General features: G+C 37.6%; 1 long non-coding RNA gene and 2 pseudogenes across 3 annotated transcripts; all 3 read right to left on the bottom strand.

The window, feature by feature from the left end:
• Positions 1 to 606: 606 nt before the first annotated feature.
• On the bottom strand, positions 607 to 7450 carry LOC143579549 (uncharacterized; annotated as a pseudogene). Its single transcript, XR_013143487.1, has 5 exons — positions 7212 to 7450; positions 2122 to 2604; positions 1017 to 1108; positions 812 to 930; positions 607 to 720 (listed from the first exon to the last, which is right to left on the bottom strand). The product of XR_013143487.1 is annotated as an uncharacterized LOC143579549 (transcript).
• On the bottom strand, positions 5017 to 6310 carry LOC143579548 (uncharacterized). The gene is made up of 2 exons (XR_013143486.1): positions 5662 to 6310; positions 5017 to 5186 (listed from the first exon to the last, which is right to left on the bottom strand). It is a non-coding gene; the product is annotated as an uncharacterized LOC143579548 (long non-coding RNA).
• A 1396-nt stretch (positions 7451 to 8846) lies between the features above and the next one.
• Positions 8847 to 11569, bottom strand: LOC143579547 (acyl-acyl carrier protein thioesterase ATL3, chloroplastic-like; annotated as a pseudogene). Its single transcript, XR_013143485.1, has 5 exons — positions 11401 to 11569; positions 10239 to 10339; positions 10041 to 10150; positions 9372 to 9467; positions 8847 to 9264 (listed from the first exon to the last, which is right to left on the bottom strand). The product of XR_013143485.1 is annotated as an acyl-acyl carrier protein thioesterase ATL3, chloroplastic-like (transcript).
• Positions 11570 to 19719: the final 8150 nt, after the last annotated feature.

The following is a 19719-nucleotide window of genomic DNA, read 5'->3' as shown; positions in this document are numbered from 1 at the left end:
TTTTTATTAGTCTCAACTATCCTCTTTTGGTCGTTGTTGGTCCCAACTAACAAATTGGCTGCTGACGGTCCCAACTTTTAACGTGTTTGTCTCAAACGGTCCGCGACTAACGGAATCTTAACACCGTTAGTTGCAGGTCGCCGGAAAAACGTTTTTGTTCAAAAAAATCACATTTTTCAAGAAAACACCACCCGAACACCGCCATCACCACCAACCAACCACCACCTACAGTTTCCGACGATCGTTCTAGTGTTCCGGTGACCTCAATAATTGAGGCTTTTACTAATAAAATGTTCCTAAAGGTCCGATACAAAGTTACAAAGATGTTTGGGACAAAAATGTTGAGTTTTCTGAGACCAAAAAAGTGAGTTTCTAATCCAAAAATGTTTTTCCGTCGTCCTGCAACTAACGACGTTATAATTCTGTTAGTCGCGGACCATTGGGAACAAATCCGTTAAAAAGTTGAGACCGCCAACAGCCAGTTCGTTAGTTGGAACCGACATTGACCAAAAGACGATAGTTGGAATTAATAAAAACCAATATACCTAAAACTCATAACATGAAAGCACGTATATTATATTTCAGCAATTTCTTATTTATGCACATATAAGAACCAAATCCGTACACACATAGTTACCGATTCAATCGGCTTTCTTAACTATAAGAACCAGACACTTAGCATGATTAACACAATAATTACTAACACTCCCTAACAAAGCCCTGCCAAATAAAAACAAAAAAATGTTCATAAATTATAAAATAAAATTATTGGTAACAAAAAAGTTATCATATAAACAAAACACAAGCTAACCTTGTCACAGGCCCGCGGCCATGACTCCCAACCACGAGCAACAGAACGTTTAGTTTTTCCGTTGCATTGCATATAGCCACCTTTGGGTCTCCGACCTCTGTGAGTCCTTCTGCGGTGATCTGCAAGTAATGACATATTATTTACTGTATTTGTAAATAGTAGTTTTGAGAAAAGTAATAGTGGGATGGAAGTTAAAAGTTAAAACCCCGTATTCGGTAAATGTGGCTTTAGCTTTGTTAAGCAAATCAATGGCTGCTTTTTTCTCATTTTGTTTGAGTTCCTTTATCAGCTCGGCTGCTGCAATTACCGTAAACAAATGACATGAAGTTATTATAACGTACGTGGTGTTAAATCAGTTGTGTTTGTGGATATTTGACAGGTTGAACATGACACAAACACGAACTTTTTTTCATAGGCACATGAACATGAACGTGACACGAATTTTTGCATGATGTGTTTAATCCGGAATTTTATTTTATTATTTTTGCATCTTAATGCTCAAAAGTAAAAAAATTTACAAACAAAAATTGAAGTGCATATAAAGTAATTACGTTTACACTATGAAGTTAAGGTTCATTTCTCTTTTATGAATTTTAACATAAATTACCTAATAACCAGTGTTGTAAAAAACGTTAGTCGGTAGTCGGACAGTGGGGTGGGGACTAGCGATCAACCGGATTAATCGATATTAATTGTTTAATGTATATTTTTCAGTTTTATATATACATCCACACATTTTTATATGTAATTTTCAGTTTTATACATACACAAACATATTTTGGCCGGAAATTGGCTGGAATCTCACTGGAAACCGCTAGTTTTTGCTTGAATCTCGCGGAAAACCACTGATTTTGGTCGGAATTTCGCGGGAAACAACTTATTTTGGTCAAAAATATAGCCGGAAACCGCCGATTTTAGCCGTATTTAACCTTTGACCGATTAATTAGCCGACCAGCCCAAAATTAATCAGTGAAGTGGGGACTAGCGATTAATCAGAGATTAATCGGTGCCTAGTCGAGATTTTTGCAACACTGCTAATAACATATATTTTCCAAATTTTAATTAAAATAAATAAATGCTTTACATGGGAGGGAGGGTAAATGTGTTCAAAGGAAACGCGACATGTTTAGGTAAATGTGTTTGTCAGTTTGACACGAACTATTTACAACAAAACCAACAATATTCGTGTATATAACATATATTTTCTAACGAATTTGATATGTACATACTCATATCGCGTCTTGTTGGCGTAAAAACTAGTTACACTAACATGCAAGTGAGTTTACTAAAGGGTTAAGAGATATATTTACTTCCCCAAGAAGACGCTTACAAATAGCCGATATCAACCGGCGTTCGGACAGTATAGATAACAACTTCCGAATGTACCATGGTAGAACCAAGAGTCTTAAGTGCCCAATTGAGGGCATGTTGGCTATACTCACTATCATCAATAGCCACCATCACCTTATTCTTCATGACCTCTTCATTTGCCATATTCACAAACACAACTTGATCCTTTTTCTAATGGTTATTTAAGATCTTTTGAAGACCAAAAGCTAGTTGCAAAAATTAAGGTTTTTATTTATGTTACATATGTAAGCGGTTGGTTTTGTATTTTGTAAGATTGTCTATATGTGTAACAATGTAACCAGGTGGAGTGACATGTTAATCTTTTTGTTTTGTTTGTTTGTGATACGAGGTTATCTGCATGCCAATGTTTAGAAAAGTATCCAATACAATCATGCAAAACGGATAATACTGGACGATTTAGGGGTGTGCATAACACCGAGAAACTAATCCGAAATCAAAGAAACACCAATTGATACAACCGAAGTAAAACAAAACTGACGGTTTGGTTTTATGTTTTTGTAAAAACCAAACTCTCTATTCAGTTTCGGTTTTGCGTGTAATAAAACCGAATAAACCAAACCGAACTTATGGATTTAATTTTTTAAATTATTTTGAACTTTAAGTAATTTATAATATTTATCTATAGTTTAACCCAAATGTTTCAACCTCGAATGGCAAAAAAAAAAAAAAAAAACTAAATTGAATCGTACCCAAAGAAAACTTAAAAAATCGAAACCAAACGGTTTTTAACAACTCAAAAATCAAAATTTTATTTTTTGTAAAAACAAAACCAATTGTTTGCTTCTATGTTTTTGTAAAAACCAAACTTTCTTTTCAATTTCGGTTTTGTGTGTAATAAAACCGAAGAAACCATGCCAAACTTATAGATTCATTTTCTCAAAATTATTTTGAACTTTAACCCATATATTTCAACACCGAATGGCAAAAAAAAAAACAAAACAAAACAAAATTGAATCGTACCCAAAGAAAACTGAAAAAATCGAAACCCGGTTTGTGAAAACTGAAAAATCAAAAATTTATTTTTTTGGTTATGTTTTATTTCAAAACTAAACCGACCTGATCCATGCACATCCCTAAGTGACATGTCAAATGGGTAATATGCCTTTGTGATTAAATTTGAACATTACTGTTTATACATTTTCAGATAATATCTAAATACCAAACTTATTGTTTTATAGTATATGATACCTAATTTGTAACTTTGTTTCTAGTCATTTTCTTTTTTAATTTGTCCTAATTAATTGAAGTTTAAAATTTATTTATTAAAACAACGTGTGAACCAAACATGTTTATATTTTTAGAGACCAAACTAAATTTGGTAGCCTATCAATTTCTAGTTTCATTCATGAATTTGTCTCTTTCATGCCAAATTGTCCCTATTTCTAACACAAATTTATTGATTAATGTGTATTCATATTCACTAATTTTTACTAATCTATAAACACATAGACACATAGTTGTTATCAGTGTTGTAAAAATCGCTAGTCACTAGTCGGACAGTGAGGGTGAGAACTAGCGATTAATCGGGATTGATTAGATTGAACTAAAATGTATAAATTTCAATATATATACATGCACACATTTTTATATGTAATTTTCAATTTTTTACACATATAAACACATTTTGGCCGAAAATTGACTTGAGTCTCGCTGGAAACCGCTAATTTTGGTCGGAATCTCACTGGAAACCGCTAATTTTGGTCGGAATCTCGTCGGGAACATTAATTTTGGCCGGATTTGACCATTAACCGATTAATTGGCCTATTAGCCCAAAATTAATTTTGTAGCATAAAATGTAAATATATATATATATATATATATATATTATAATTAAAAAGTTAACTCACATTGGTGCATACTGCATAGGAAAAGCTTGATGAAGTTCTTAGTAAGACGCCTGACCTTTACATCAAGTTTAATTCCACCAACTCATAAACCACATAAATATCTTTGAACGCTCTTATACAAGGAAGAAGCATAATATGTTTAATTTCTACAATGTTGGATTCTGAAGCAGTCGAAGGACCTTGAATTCTCTAAGAATGCGGGTCGCATCAGAAACATGCTCGTAAAACACATTAAACCTAACCTAATAATAATTATATTCATAATAGTTCACCACAAGTACAAGCAAAACACAAGTTATAACACTTGAAAAAAATCATATTTACTTATAGGACATAATTCATCTGATTCATCACTTTGCCACTTAATTCCAGCAGCCGATGCTGCCAGCTCGTTTGTCTTCTTATTTCACCTCAAATTCATTAAATTTTTTTCTGGTGGGATATCATATTATTCTTATTTCACAAAGAACTGTTACATGTTCCTGTATAAACATGCAAAGAACACAAAATAATATGAGTGTAAGAAACATTATTGCATTTTCACTCCATAAATTACTTGGTAGTATCATTAAACATAAGTAGTTGCTGTAAATATAAGGATTAGGTTAATGCAAATACACGTGAACAATTATGTTACTAAAAAGCAAGTCACACATTTTATTTTGTTCAAGGTTCTTATATTTAAGTCTTACGGTCTGGTTCGGTTTTTACGGTTTTGACATGGGCGGTTCTTAATAGTTTGACTATAACAGTTCAACACTTTGATTTTTGACATTTACAGTTCTTAGTAGTTTGACTATAACCGTTCATAACTTTGACCTTTTGGCATTTACGGTTCTTAATAGTTGACTATAATAGTTTTCTGCAGTTTGACTTTAACTTCTACTTTTTATTTAAGACTTGCAAGAAATATGAGAGCATATACATTAAAACGCCTTTAAATGTTAAACAAACTCGATAACAATAACATAAATCTAATGTTCATCAAGCAAAACGTTCAATACACAATAACCGATGATTTGAAACTAACATAACATCCTATTTCACTAAAATTTCACTAACAAGATAACGAAAACGTTTTCTATCCAGAGCCTCCAACTTTATTCTTTTGTCTCCCATCCAACCACCAGCAGAGCCCCTCACTCAATCCTTTTTTTCTACACACGTTTAAAAAGAAATATATTATTATCATCGTACTCAGTATATCCCACCAATAGCAAAGCTATGGTAGGGTCTGAGGAGGGTAAGATGTAGGCAGCCTTACCTCTACCCCATAGGGATAGAGAGGCTGCTTCCGGTGAGACCCCCGGCTCGATAGTAGTTTTGCATCAAGCCTTGGACATAAGGCACATAGCACTCAATCATCGGGACACCAGCTGATCGGTGCATGTACCCTTATCTTTCAGCTATCAACGCCACTACATGATGCCTGATTAACCGCCCGTCACTTTTAACGTTATTTTCACGAGATTAGTAAAATAACGTCAAAATTAGTGCAATTTCACTTTTGCCCACCCGGCTCGAGGGTTCACACAAAATTAGTGCAATTTCACGTTTAAAAAGAAATATAATAATAATAAATAAATAAAAAGCGTAATGAGTAAAATATTAAAAAACAATTACTCATCTTACCTCGCTTTAACTCGTCAATTTCAACTTGAAGGACTTGAATCTTCGCATACATTTCAGACTTCATCTCCTCACAGTAAGCTTTCATCTCCTCATCCGCTTTAGCCTTCGACTCTGCAGCTTTCTGATCCGCCTTTGCCTTCAACGCAGCAGCAGCAGCTTCCTCCTCCGATTTGGCTTTCAGCACCGCAGCGAGCTCAATTTCCGCCGGCTTCTTTATCTCGAGAACCTCCATTTTCACCATCTTACAGCTCTTTTCCATCATACTCATTACCAAAAACATCATCATCTTCGCTAATCCTCCTATCACATACAGAACTGCAATAGTTATTTCAAGGATCCCTGCACCGAGATCAGCTATGATGATCGCGGTGTCCGAGGCTAGAACGCGAACGAAAGACTTGGTTGATCGAGCAGCTCTGTTTCAGATATGAACACAAACTTCGGTGAAACTCATATCGTCTTCAAGCTTCAAGTTCAGGTCACCATCGTTCGCCATGGTAGATACTGGTAGCTGCTCAGGGCCGTCTCTGAAAATACTAAAAAGAATTAGGGCCCGAGACATGAAAATCAAAAGGCCCTAAAATACACACTCAAAAACTCTCATATAACAACAACAACAATAATAAAAATAATAATAATCATAACAAAAGTTCTTTTTAAATAATAATAAAAAAAATTAGCAAATTGATCTAACTAAAATAACGAATCGTAATGCTCGTTTAGCATTTTGGAAGCAAAACCCTCGACTAACTCTTTGTAATTCGTGATCTTCATAAACATATACATCTTTTTCTTTAATATTAAATATTTGAGGTTGCTTTTGAAAAACGTCGTATTTCTTAACGTTTCTTCTATTTTTCTCTTTTTATGTTTTTGACTACTGGACAAATGTTTAGACTTAGAATACATAATAATATCTAAAAAAAAATATTAACATAACTAATTAACTATCAACTAATAAAAGTTAACATATATTAAAATTAACGAATATGAAATTATTTAACATTAAAAGTTTAAAACTAATATGAAAGTTAACACATATAATTGAATAATAAGTAGTTAATTAAAAAACTACATAAATTAACAAGTAAGTTATTAAATAACCTCCTTAGCTGTTTGCCTTCCTGGTTGAACAAACAGAAGATCTCAAAGTCGCCTCGTTGGTCGAAGGAAGAAACAAACCCTAAATATTCTAATTTCTACGCTATTTTGATCTTGTTAATATTAATAACTGGTATTATTATTTTTAATCAGGTGGGCTTTTAATAAAATGGGCCAATAATTTATACATATAATTTAAAAACCTATGGGTCTTCAATGGGAGGCAAAACCTAGTTGCAAAAATTAAGGTTTTTATTTATGTTACATATATAAACGGTTGGATTTGTAATTTTGTATTTTGCAAGTGTTGTGAAGAGGCTAAGGTTGTCTTTATATGTGACATGTTAATCTTTATGTTTTGTTTGTTTGTGATACGAGGTAATCTGTATGCCTATGTTTAGAAAAGTATCCAATACAATCATACAAAGGTGTGTATAAAACCGAAAAACTGATCCGAAATCAAGGGAAAACTAATTGATATAACAGAAGCAAAACAAAAATCGACGGTTTGATTTTATGTTTTTGTAAAAAACAAACTTTCTGTTCAATTTCGGTTTTGCGTGTAATTAAACCGAAAAAACCGAACCGAACTTATAGATTCTCATTTTTTTTTTAACTTTAAGTAATATATTAATTTATAATAGTTTAATATATAGCTTAACCCAGATATTTTAACCTCGAATGGCAAAACCAAAAAGCACCGAAATTGAATGGAATCAAAGAAAATTGAAAAAACCTAAACCGAATGGTTTTTAAAAACTAGAAACCAAGATTTTATTTTTTGGTTCTGTTTTATTCCAAAACTAAACCGACCCAAACCATGCACATTCCTAATTGACATGTCAAATGGGTAATCTGCCTTTGTTAATAAATCTGAACATTACTGTTTACACATTTTTAGATGGTATCTAAATACCAAACTTATTGTTCTATAGTATATGATACCTAATTTGTAACTTTGTTTCTACTCATTTTTTTTTCATAATTAATTGACCTTTAAAATTTCTTTATTAAAACAACATGTGAACCGCTATTTGATGAAATTTTACATTTCTCGTTCTTATGGTATAGTAGTAGAAATCGTAAATGTAATATTTTTAGGATCGAATGGCTTAAGAACCCTCTATTTTATTTTTAATGTTCTGTGTTTTGTAGATCTAGCTACTTGCTAGGATTGTTTTCTTTATTTATATAAAATACCACCTTTCCAAAAAAAAAAAAAAACTTGTGAATCAAACATGCTTATATTTTTAGAGACCAAACTAAATTTGGTAGCCTATCAATTTCTAGTTTCATTCATGAATTTGTCTGTTTGTCCCTATTTCTAACACAAATTTATTGATTAATGTATATCTATATTCTTCATCATTAATTATTATATAATATAATTAAGAAGTTTGGTGCCGCAAAGCCTCGATTGGGCCACTTTGCGGCATCCTATTGGTAGTGTGTGCGGCTTTTTTCTCCCGGCCGTAGTGAACGTAATGAAAACCTACCGAATGTGAATTTTGTTTTTGTTCTTTTTTTATTTTGTTTTAGTTACGGTACTGTGCCGAACGCGACGGAAACCGACCTAATTCGCGTAGACTCGCCACGTTTTGTTTTAGTTCCAGTACCGTAACGAAAACCGACCGAATGCTATTATTATTTTTTAGTTCCGGTAATGTAAAGAATATGACGAAAACCGACTACCGACCGAATGTTGATTTTTTTTTAGTTCCAGTACCTTATTGAACATGACGAAAACCGACTGAATTCGCGTAGACTCAACCGCCTCAACGCCCAGGATCGATTACCGTCGGTTTTTACAAATGCTCGAGTTTTACCGAATGACGCCACGCCATTGGTCCACCCTAATTGTTATATTCTTTTTGTTTTTTTCAATTAGTTTCGATACAATAATGCACGTAACTGAAACCGACCGAATTCATGTCGACCTACCGTATCAATGCTTGTGTTTTACCACCGCCCATGTTTTATCGGCGCAACGCGCCGGAAAAAACACTAGTTTTTACTAATCTAGAAACACATAGATACATAGTTGCTATAAACATTTTAGTACCAGTTAAAAATAATTTAAAAGTCACGTCGTGTTAACGATACATAAACCGTTATAACCTCAAGATCTCACTATCAAGATTTAAAATTTCTTTAGATGATCAATCAAAATCACACCCTCACAAGTTCAAAACATATTTCTAATTCATCAAGCCAACCTTCCAAGAACATATAACATGATATAAATATAACAATAAAAACAAAAATCTTATATTTTCTTACTTTTATAGTTATATCAATAGAAATGTTACACCTTATCGAAAAATAATATTTCTCCTGTCGCATACCTAAAAAATGTTCATCAAATGCTTTTAACACGATGCATCAATTGGACACGTCATGACGAATAAACTGCACAATTTTGGACCTCACATCTGCTGGAATACGCATCGGGCGATAAGTTTTATCGAGCCAAACTACTGTCGCACGCGCCTCCAAAATGGGCTGCACCAAAAAAAAACATATTATCAGAACAAAAATATAACAGACTAACAAAAATCCCTGAAGGGTATTTCTGTCATTTACTATCATAGTAAGCAAAATCATGTAACCTCTTCATTTGGGATCTTGACAATGAAGTGTTCAAAGTATGCACGAGCAGCCGATGTATCGGATACCCTCACTCTCACAATAAATCTATCTCCAATCTGTTTTTACAAGTATACCATCAAAGAAAACAGCCTAGAGGTGTGCATGGAAAACGAAAAAACCAATACGAAACCAAGAAAACCGAGAAAACCAAACCGAATAAATCGAACCGACACAAAAACCGACGGTTTGCTTTTGTGTTTTTCTAAAAACCGAACTTACGAATCAGTTTTGGTTTTGCATGCAACAAAACCAGAAAAACTGAATTATAGATTTTCATATTCTGATTTTTGCTTTTTATTTAATATTTCAAGTAATTTGTGCGAGTTTAATAAAAAAACGTAACTCAGATAATTAAACCCAAATGTATAATAATCAGTTCATTAATAAATAACAAAATGATTAAGGCCCAAGTTCATTATATTGGGCCAAAAAGTTTTTCGGCCCAAACTTTTCAAGCTTAAATGGCAAAACCGAAAAAACAGAAACCGAACAGTTTTCAAATATTCAAAAAACGACGTATTGGTTTTTGGTTTGGTTTTAGCACAAAACTAACCCAAACCGAACTATGCACACCCCTAGAAAACAACATATTAAATATTTTATATATTTTTTAAAACTTAAACGCGTACCCTTAGAGGTGCAAGGTATTTGAGTGACAATTCTGATAATGCAACCGCGTTACCAGATCGAGCAATCGTATCAATATTGATTCCCATCTTTTCCATAAGTTGATGACGAGCTGTCGAAATAATAATTCACATCATGCGAAATAATAACATGTAAAATGTAAATGCATAACTACTAATTATGTTACATCAAGCACTCACCGTGTTGACAGTAGTTTGCAAAGACTGCATTGTTCACAACTCCATACTGATCCAATTCATAATCCCGAACGCTCGATTCAACCTCATGAAATCCACTCATTCTGCCAAGAATTAAGACCAAAAAAGGGTATTTAAGTACATTTATCCCCTATAAATGAGTATATATTTGACTTTTTATGGTCAAAGTGAGTACTGATTGACTCTAGATCTAGTCTGTGTTTCTTTTACTATCTAAAAATTTGTGATACCATACAAATATTTCTAATAAGAACTGTAATTATAAGTTTTCGGGTGTTAAACTTTTGCAACACATTATAGCAATATTATGATGCAGGGGTGTGCATGAAACCGATAAAATGGATCCGAAACTGGCAAACCGAGCCGAAACAAAAACCAACGGTTTGGTTTTATGTTTCGCAAAAACGAACTTTTGGTTCGGTTCCGGTTTTGCGAGTAACTAAAACCGAATTGAACTTATAGATTTTTATTTCAAATTTAAAGTAATTTATAATAAGTTAATATATAGTTTAATCCAAATATTTTAGGCCAAATGTGTAATAATCCGCTATAATTATTAACTAAAAAAAACATTTAGACCCCATAAATTAATTTTTGCCAACATTCTTTTCGGCCCAAAATTTCAAGCTCAAACTGCAAAACCAAAACTGAACCCAAACCGAAAACCGTAAAATCCGAAACCGAACAGCTTCCAAAAACTCAAAAACCGACATTTTGGTTTTTGGTTCGGCTTTAACCTGAACGCAAACCAAAACCCAAAAAATCCGAAAGCAAACAATTTTCAAAAACTCAAAAACTGGCATTTCGGTTGGGTTTAGCCCAAAACCAAACTGAACCAAAACTAAAACCGAAACCTAACTGTTTTCAAAATCTCAAAAAACCAAACTGAACCGAACCGAACCAACATTTCAGTTTTAGCCCAAAACAGAACCGACCCATCCACACACCTGGTAAATTGTCCAAGTTTGACCTACCCAAAGTCAAAATCACTATAGATAGTCAAATTACATCAATTACTTTAAGGCTTTAAGCCCAATATTAATATCAATTTCAAAATGCAATTAATAATTATCAAACAAAGAATCTTCATACTGAATACAGAATAGAATAAATTGAATTAATGGATAGTGAATTACTAAATTACCCTTTGCCGGATTTGAGATCAAATGAGAAATTATTATTACTGCTTCTGATAGGCAGCAGCTGTCGTCAGTGGTTTGTTCTCGGAAGTAAGTGAATATTATTATTATTATTGGCACGTGACGCCGGAATGATCACGTGACCGGCGGAGAACAATGCCTGCGACATCGTTTTTATCGTTCTGTGTGTTTAAGGTTTGGTTGGTTTTTTGGGCGTTAAACTCCATTGAAGTGTTGTTGGTGTCTGGTAGGAAGAAAGTTACGAATATACCCTTACTTGTTTTTCATATTTACCAATAACCCCCTGTTAATATGGATTTCGCATGATTCGATACAAGAGTATTGAAAACCTGTACCCGTACTAGAATTAACCAAACATGATAAACTCGAACCTGAACCAAATTAATTCGGGTTGGTTCTTGGGTCTGAATTATGGGTTTTGGGTTAACCTAAATAAACTTTTAATTTTAAAACCAAATGATATTAGGCCTATATTGAATGTTGTTATTCCATCTATTATGGATATACTGCTTATTGTTTATTAATGTTTTCGAATTGTGATTAAATGTAACTATAATCGAACACCATAATCATGACATATTGAAGACGATTATATTAGTATTGTTTGTTAGGACTAGACTTTGTAAAATTTTACTCTTTTATAAATTGTTTTACCATGTTATTTTTGTTTTGTTATTGGTTATTTACGTTACGAGGGGAAAAGAAACTGTTAGCTTTTGTTTTAGTGTTAGTAGTTTTTTTAAACTTTGTTTGTTTTTTAGCTAAGATACTCGAAATCCGATTGACCCAACCCGAAAAAAAACCTGAATCTGAACTACCTGTAGGGGTATGGTACTAAAACCCGGTTCTACGACCCTAAATCTATTATGTTTGGCTTATTTCATTACATGGACTAATACGATGTTATTGGGCCGAGGGGGTTTTGTGGAGGTAACCCTAACTGGGCTAGGCCCATTAGGGTACCATGATGGTGGCCATGAGACTCTATATAAGGAGGTCTCTGTGACATCTGCCCCGATCCGACCCGACCCAGGTACCCGTTTCTCTGACCCGATCTCTTTCTTTTATGATTTAATATTTATTTATACTTATATTTTACTTTTAATAATAATAATATATTTTCCTTCCCGCCTCTCTCTCTCTTTCTTTCCGCCGTCCCGTCCTTCTCTCTTTCCGCCTTCTTTTCCCTCTTGTCGCCGTCCCGCCCTTACGCCTTGTTTCCCTCTTTTTCTTCTAACTCTTTGCTTGTCCTTTGTTCCTTCCCGCCTAAGGTTGTCTGCGCAGCTCCACGCGCCAGACTCCTTACAAGGAAGCTTGCGTGAAGACCATCTGTTCCAGCGATACGCGAGACGAACTCTTCTCGCAGCGCGCTAAGAATTGTAATTCTTCTCGCAGCGCGCGAAGAACGGTAGTTCTTCCCGCGACGCGCTAAGGATTTGTAGTTCTTCTCGCAGCGCGCTAAGAATCGTAGTTCATCCCTCGACGCGCGAAGAATTATAGTTCTTCCCGCGGCGCGCTAGGAATTTTAGTTCCTCTCGCGGCGCGCTAAGAAATGTGATTCTTCCCGCGGCGCGCCTTAGCCTTCTCGCGCTAAACCCTTTGAGTTTTCTTCTGTTTAATCTAGCCGTTTGCTTTTGTGTTGTCTTATCTTCTGTGCTGTTGACCTGACCTATCTTATGTCTGAAAAGCCACTTTTGGCGCAGCATGCGCACCAACCCCATTGGTTGGCAGAAAAAGTGACTGACATTATCTTTGGAGATCTGCTTTTTCCATGCTTGACCAGTACCTTTTTCTGACCCGCCCATGCCTTTTTACTGTTCCCTGTCAGCCTTTTTCTCTTTTTCCCTGCTGCCATATCTTTTGATATCTTTTACTTTTCTGAACTTGCTTTTGATATCTTTTGTTATCTTTTGTTTTGTCTTGTTCTGTTTGTCTTGGAATCTTTTCCCCTTTTTCTGGATTCATGTCTCCTAGGGTTTCCCTATAAATAATAGTATTATTTTTCCTAACACTACACACACAAGCACTTAATCTCTCCTGTTCTTCCTTGTCCTCTGCCGTCTCTCTCATTGCCTCCGTATTCCTCCCTGTTCTGCCCTGCTTTTCCGGTAATATATAATATATATAATAACTTACTTATTAATTATGCTAACTTGTAATCAAGACTTAAAACAAATCATTAAAACAATAATCTTTAATTATAGGTTAACTTGTGCTTGTTTAAAGTTGGTTCTTGCATTATCTTTCACCGCATCGTTCATCAAGTGAGTAATCTCGTACCTAATCCCTTTTTATTTTTAATGTTTTGGGATGTTCATGTGTTCGTACAAACTTGAGTCTTAAACTTGTTTATAAACTTTAGTCGCGCAGTATCCCATGTGTTGAGGACGTTTACTTGGCTGTTATTTGTATGTGTGTATCATTAACCGCTTTGTTCGGCCTATTCCGAAGTTTTCATGGATCCATTAGATGAACACGGGAGACCTATCGTTTACGGTTTTCTTTGTTTACACTTGCACAGATGTTTTCTTGTTTTTGTGCTCAATTGGGAGCACGGATTGAACTATGAACTATGAGATATGATCTATTTAGGCTTGATCACAATCTGATTGCACCCTTGTTAAACACCAGACATACACGTGTTGCGCGCAGATTTATGGTTATCTATGTATTGTATTAAACTTGATTTCTCACCAACACGCAAGTGTTTGACGTTTATTTTAACACATGTTCAGGTTTGCAGTAGCTGTTTTGGAGCTTGTGGACACGTAGGAAGTTTTCTTTATTTTGGACCTAGATTAAAATGTATCAAGACAAGTTTTTGCTGTTCGAATATTATGATTTATAATATATTGACTTATGATGATTTATGTTACCTTGTGTCTACCCTGCGCGTGCGCGAATGAATGTATTTATTAAATATTGACACCCAATAGTGTCACGAGTAATGAAACAATATGTGGCGCCCCGATGTATAATCCGCCTTTGGTCGGGGTGTTACAGATTGGTATCAGAGCTCGTTGACTTTAGGATAGGTGGTTAGACGTAACGGCCTAGAATACCTAAGAGTCCCTTCTCGCGCATGAGAGAAATCTCATGTTTGCACGCTTATTGTTAATTACTCGTTATTTATGAATATGCTCGCGCTTGCGCAGTATATGATTTTATGTTTTATTCCGCGATATTTCGATTTTTGTTGAATTTCGATTTTTTTTTTATTTTTCTTACATATTCGTTTGTTGGATTTGAAAAATCCGAAAAGTCATGGTGATACATGAATAGTTGATTTTCAATTTCCATCTACGATTATGTTCTGAGGTTGGAGACTTGAAAAGTCATGGTGATACATGAATTGTCAACCTCCAATACTCATTTTCTTGTATGTTTTGTATTGAAGATTGAAAAGCCATGGTGATACATGAATCGTCAATCCCTAATACTCGTTTGCTCGTATATTTTAAATTGGGAATTCGGAAAGTCATGGTGATACATGAATTGTCGATTCTTGATTCGAATTCGTTACCTTTATTAAGTCTGCATTTAGGGTCATTTATTTTACTTTAACTTTTGACAGTAACTGACTCCGTGAAACCAAGCTTTTCGAGGTTATACTTTGCGCTAAAACCAAGATATTAACTAAAATTAAAACTTTTATAGAATGCCTCCGCTATCAGCTCGCCATCTCAAGAAGAAAGAAGCCGCGCACAGACGCTCGCAGCAACGTTCCCAGGAAATGGCCGCCGCAATAGCCCAAGCTTTGAGCCAAAACAATACCAACACCTCTGGTTACAACATTAAGTCCTTTAACGCGGGTAACCCTCCAAAGTTCACAGGGCTTGAAGGAGCCACCGTGATGCTCCAATGGCTTGAGAAAATAGAAAACACTTTCCTCCACACCCAATGCCCCTCAGACAGACGAACCCTATATGCTTCCAGTGTCTTGGAATCTAGAGCGCTTACATGGTGGAATGGAGTAGCTCATGCGCGTGGCGCAGAAGCTGCTTCCAGCATGCTCTGGGAGGAATTTAAGGAAATTCTGACGCGAGAATTCTGCCCTCCCAACGAAGTTAAGCGCCTGGAGGAAGAATTTTGGAATCTTAAGCAATACAGCGGTGAAGCGCGCGAGTACGCGACGCGCTTCCATGAACTAAGTTTGCTGGTCCCTCACCTTGTTACCCCTTCCCGCCGAGCCATAGAGAAATTCCTTGGGGGTCTCCCCATGGAAATTCAAGATTCTGTATGGGCCAAAAACCCAGTAACCCTCTCTGACGCCATCGAGTTGGCCGCTGTGCTCAGCGACAACCATGTCAGAGCAGGAACCCTGTTCCTGCGGGGATCTGAGAAGACCAAACCCACCAAGACTGTCCCTGAACCAACAGAAACCAAACCAGAACCCTCAAACCGTAACAACCTCAAGCGCAGGCGCAAAGCCTATGCGCTTACCAACCCGCCCATTGTCCAGCAACCCATCTACCAACCTCCAGTTTACGCGCCTAACCCACTGTCAGCCTACCCAACACCTCCTGTAGTCCATAACTATGCCTTAACCAATCCCGCACTCCCCGCCCCGCCACTTAAGAAACCTTACACAGGAAATCAACCCTTTTGCCCAACCTGTAGACTTCACCACCCAACCCAAACCCCGTGTCGACAATGTAACCGATGTGGCCGCGTTGGTCACTCTGCCGAATACTGTAGAGTCCCTCCCGCCAACCCAATTGCGCCAACACCACCAGTCTACCCGCAGAACCCACAACCAACCTACCAAAACCCACGACCCAGGTCGTGCTATAACTGCGGTGATCCCAGTCATTTCCGGAACGCGTGCCCAAGGCTACAAGTGCAAATCACACAAGCGAATCCGATGAACCAGATTTCAAACCAAGTGACGCGTGGACGAGCTTTTAACATAACCGCGCACCAAGCGCAAGCGATTAATGACGTAGTTAATGGTACATTTTTGCTTAACGGATTTTATGCTTCTGTACTTTTTGATACTGGCGCCGATCGAAGTTTTATCTCTCGCGCCTTTGAGCAGAAGCTTGCGCGACCGCGCAACGACTTAAAAGAAAATTTTTCAGTTGAATTGGCTAATGGCGAAACTGTTTTAATTAACTCAGTGATTAAAGATTGCACGCTTAACCTTAACGAAAACGATTTTCTGATCGACCTCATCCCCATGCCTCTTGGAAGCTTTGATGTTATCATTGGTATGGACTGGCTCTCGAAGAATCGCGCCGAAGTTATTTGCGCCAAGAAGATGATTCGCATACCTCGAGAAAATGGTGATCTTCATATCTACGGCGAAAAACCCTCCAGTGGTCTTAGACTTATGTCTTGCGCCGAAGCCCAAAGACTCATACGGAAGAAGTGTATTGCATTTCTAGCCCATGTGGTTAAACCCGATGAAGGAAAGAAGAAGCTTCGCGATATCCCTGTTGTGCGTGATTTCCCTGAAGTTTTTCCTGATGATCTTTCTGGTATCCCTCCCGCTCGTGAAGTCGAGTTCCGTATTGATCTTGTCCCTGGTGCTTCCCCCGTAGCTAAATCTCCTTACCGTCTTGCGCCCGCTGAGATGCAAGAATTGGCAAGCCAACTTCAAGAGTTGACTGCTAAAGGATTTATTCGCCCTAGCTCTTCGCCCTGGGGTGCTCCGGTGTTGTTCGTTAAAAAGAAAGATGGATCGTTTCGCATGTGTATTGATTACCGCGAGTTGAACAAACTCACCATTAAGAACCGGTATCCCTTACCGCGTATTGACGACCTCTTTGATCAACTCCAAGGTGCCTCTTGTTTTTCCAAGATCGATCTCCGCTCTGGCTATCACCAGTTGCGCATCCGCGATGAAGATGTTTCGAAGACTGCTTTTCGAACTCGTTATGGCCATTTTGAATTCTTGGTCATGTCCTTCGGTTTAACCAACGCACCAGCCGTTTTCATGGATCTAATGAATCGGGTGTGTAGGCCTTTCTTGGATAAATTCGTGATTGTGTTTATCGATGATGTTCTGGTGTATTCTAAGACCAAGGCCGAGCATGAGCAACATCTTCGGTTGGTGTTGCAAAAGCTTAGAGCTGAGCAACTCTATGCTAAGCTTTCCAAGTGTGAATTCTGGTCTGATGAAGTACAGTTTCTTGGCCATGTTGTGAACAAGATGGGTATTCATGTCGACCCATCCAAAATTGAAGCAATCAAGAACTGGATTACGCCGACCACTCCTTCTGAGATCCGTTCCTTTCTGGGCTTAGCTGGTTATTACCGGCGCTTCATTTCGAACTTCTCGAAGATCGCTTTGCCTTTAACAGCTCTAACGCACAAAGGTAAACCATATATTTGGGGCTCGAAGCAAGAAGAAGCCTTTCTAACGCTCAAGCGTTTGTTGTGTGAAGCTCCTGTTCTTGCGCTACCTGAGGGTAATGATGATTTTGTCGTGTACTGCGATGCCTCCAACCAAGGTCTCGGTTGTGTTCTTATGCAACGAGGCAAGGTTATCGCTTACGCATCGAGGCAACTCAAGGCTCATGAAAAGAATTATACAACTCACGACCTCGAACTTGGTGCAGTTGTTTTTGCCTTGAAAATCTGGAGACACTACCTTTATGGTACTAAGTGTATCCTCTACACTGACCATAAAAGCCTTCAGCATATCTTTGATCAGAAGGAACTTAACATGAGACAACGCCGATGGAACGAACTCATCAGCGATTACGATTGTGAGATCCGGTATCATCCTGGTAAGGCTAATGTGGTAGCCGATGCGCTCAGCCGAAAACCCTGCCAGCTTAACTGTATCTTGCGCGCGCACGCAGCTTCACTTCGCGCCGATCCAAAGCAACCTTGAATCGCGCATTCGTGACGCGCAGCGCGCATCCATCAGTAATGGTAACCTTCGCGCCGAGTTAGCGTGTGGCGCGGAAGCGCATTTTGTGCCTAATCTGAGTGGAATTCTCTGCTATCTCAATCGCATCTGGATTCCCTTTGATGAGAATCTTCGCGCTGATATCCTGAGTGAAGCGCACAAATCTCGGTATTCTATTCATCCCGGCGCTGATAAGATGTACAAGGATTTGCGCATTACTTATTGGTGGCCCGGTATGAAGAAGGATATTGCTGTGTTCGTAGCTAAATGCCTGACTTGTTCTAAAGTAAAAGCTGAACACCAACGCCCATCTGGTTTGCTCGAACAACCAGAAATTCCTACGTGGAAATGGGAAAGTATAGCGATGGACTTTATTACCAAGTTACCTTTGACAGCAAGCAAACATGATAGCATTTGGGTAATAGTGGATCGTTTGACTAAGTCTGCTCACTTTCTGCCCATTCGTGAAAACTACCGTGTTGAGCAACTCGCGCAGCTTTATGTCAAAGAGATTGTCTGCCGCCATGGTACTCCTTTGAGCATCATATCCGATCGCGATGGCCGTTTTATATCTCGCTTTTGGAAATCTCTCCAATCTGCGCTAGGAACTCGCTTGGACATGAGTACGGCATATCATCCTCAGACTGACGGTCAGTCTGAGCGAACTATTCAAACTCTTGAGGATATGCTCCGATCTTGTGTTCTTGATTTTGGAGGTAATTGGGATTCACACCTGCCTTTGATTGAGTTCTCTTATAATAACAGCTATCATTCCAGTATTGGTATGGCCCCATTTGAAGCACTTTACGGTCGTAAGTGCCGCTCCCCGATCTGTTGGAGCGAAGTGGGTGAAGCTCAAATCACAGGACCCGAACTTGTTCAAGAGACAACCGATAAAATCGCCAAGATCCGTGATCATCTGCTGACTGCCAGAAGCCGACAGAAGAGTTACGCAGATCGTAGGCGGAAGCCTCTCGAATTTCAAGTTGGTGATCTTGTTCTCCTCAAAGTGTCGCCCTGGAAAGGTGTTGTCCGCTTTGGGAAGAAAGGTAAGCTTGCTCCTCGATATGTTGGACCATTTAAGATTCTCGCGCGTGTAGGAAAAGTTGCCTACAGACTTGACCTGCCGCCCGCGCTCAGTAATGTGCATCCAACGTTCCATGTATCCAATCTCAAGAAGTGTTTAGCTGACGAGAACCTTCACATTCCACTTGATGAAGTTCAAGTTGATGAATCTATGCATTTCGTTGAGAAGCCTGTTGAGATTATGGATCGCGAGGTTAAGCAAACCAAGCGCAGTCGCATCCCTATCGTGAAAGTTCGCTGGGAGTCCAAGCGCGGATCCGAGTTTACATGGGAAAGGGAAGATCAAATGAAGATCAAGTACCCGCACCTGTTCTCTGCGCAACCTACTTCGAGATAAATTTCGGGACGAAATTTCTTA

The sequence above is a fragment of the Bidens hawaiensis genome, unplaced genomic scaffold (genome assembly GCF_021521415.1).
Source record: "Bidens hawaiensis isolate Kalapana, Puna unplaced genomic scaffold, B.hawaiensis_p1.1 tig00029870_1, whole genome shotgun sequence".
NCBI lineage: Eukaryota > Viridiplantae > Streptophyta > Magnoliopsida > Asterales > Asteraceae > Bidens > Bidens hawaiensis.
This window is presented reverse-complemented; position numbering and strand designations above follow the sequence as displayed.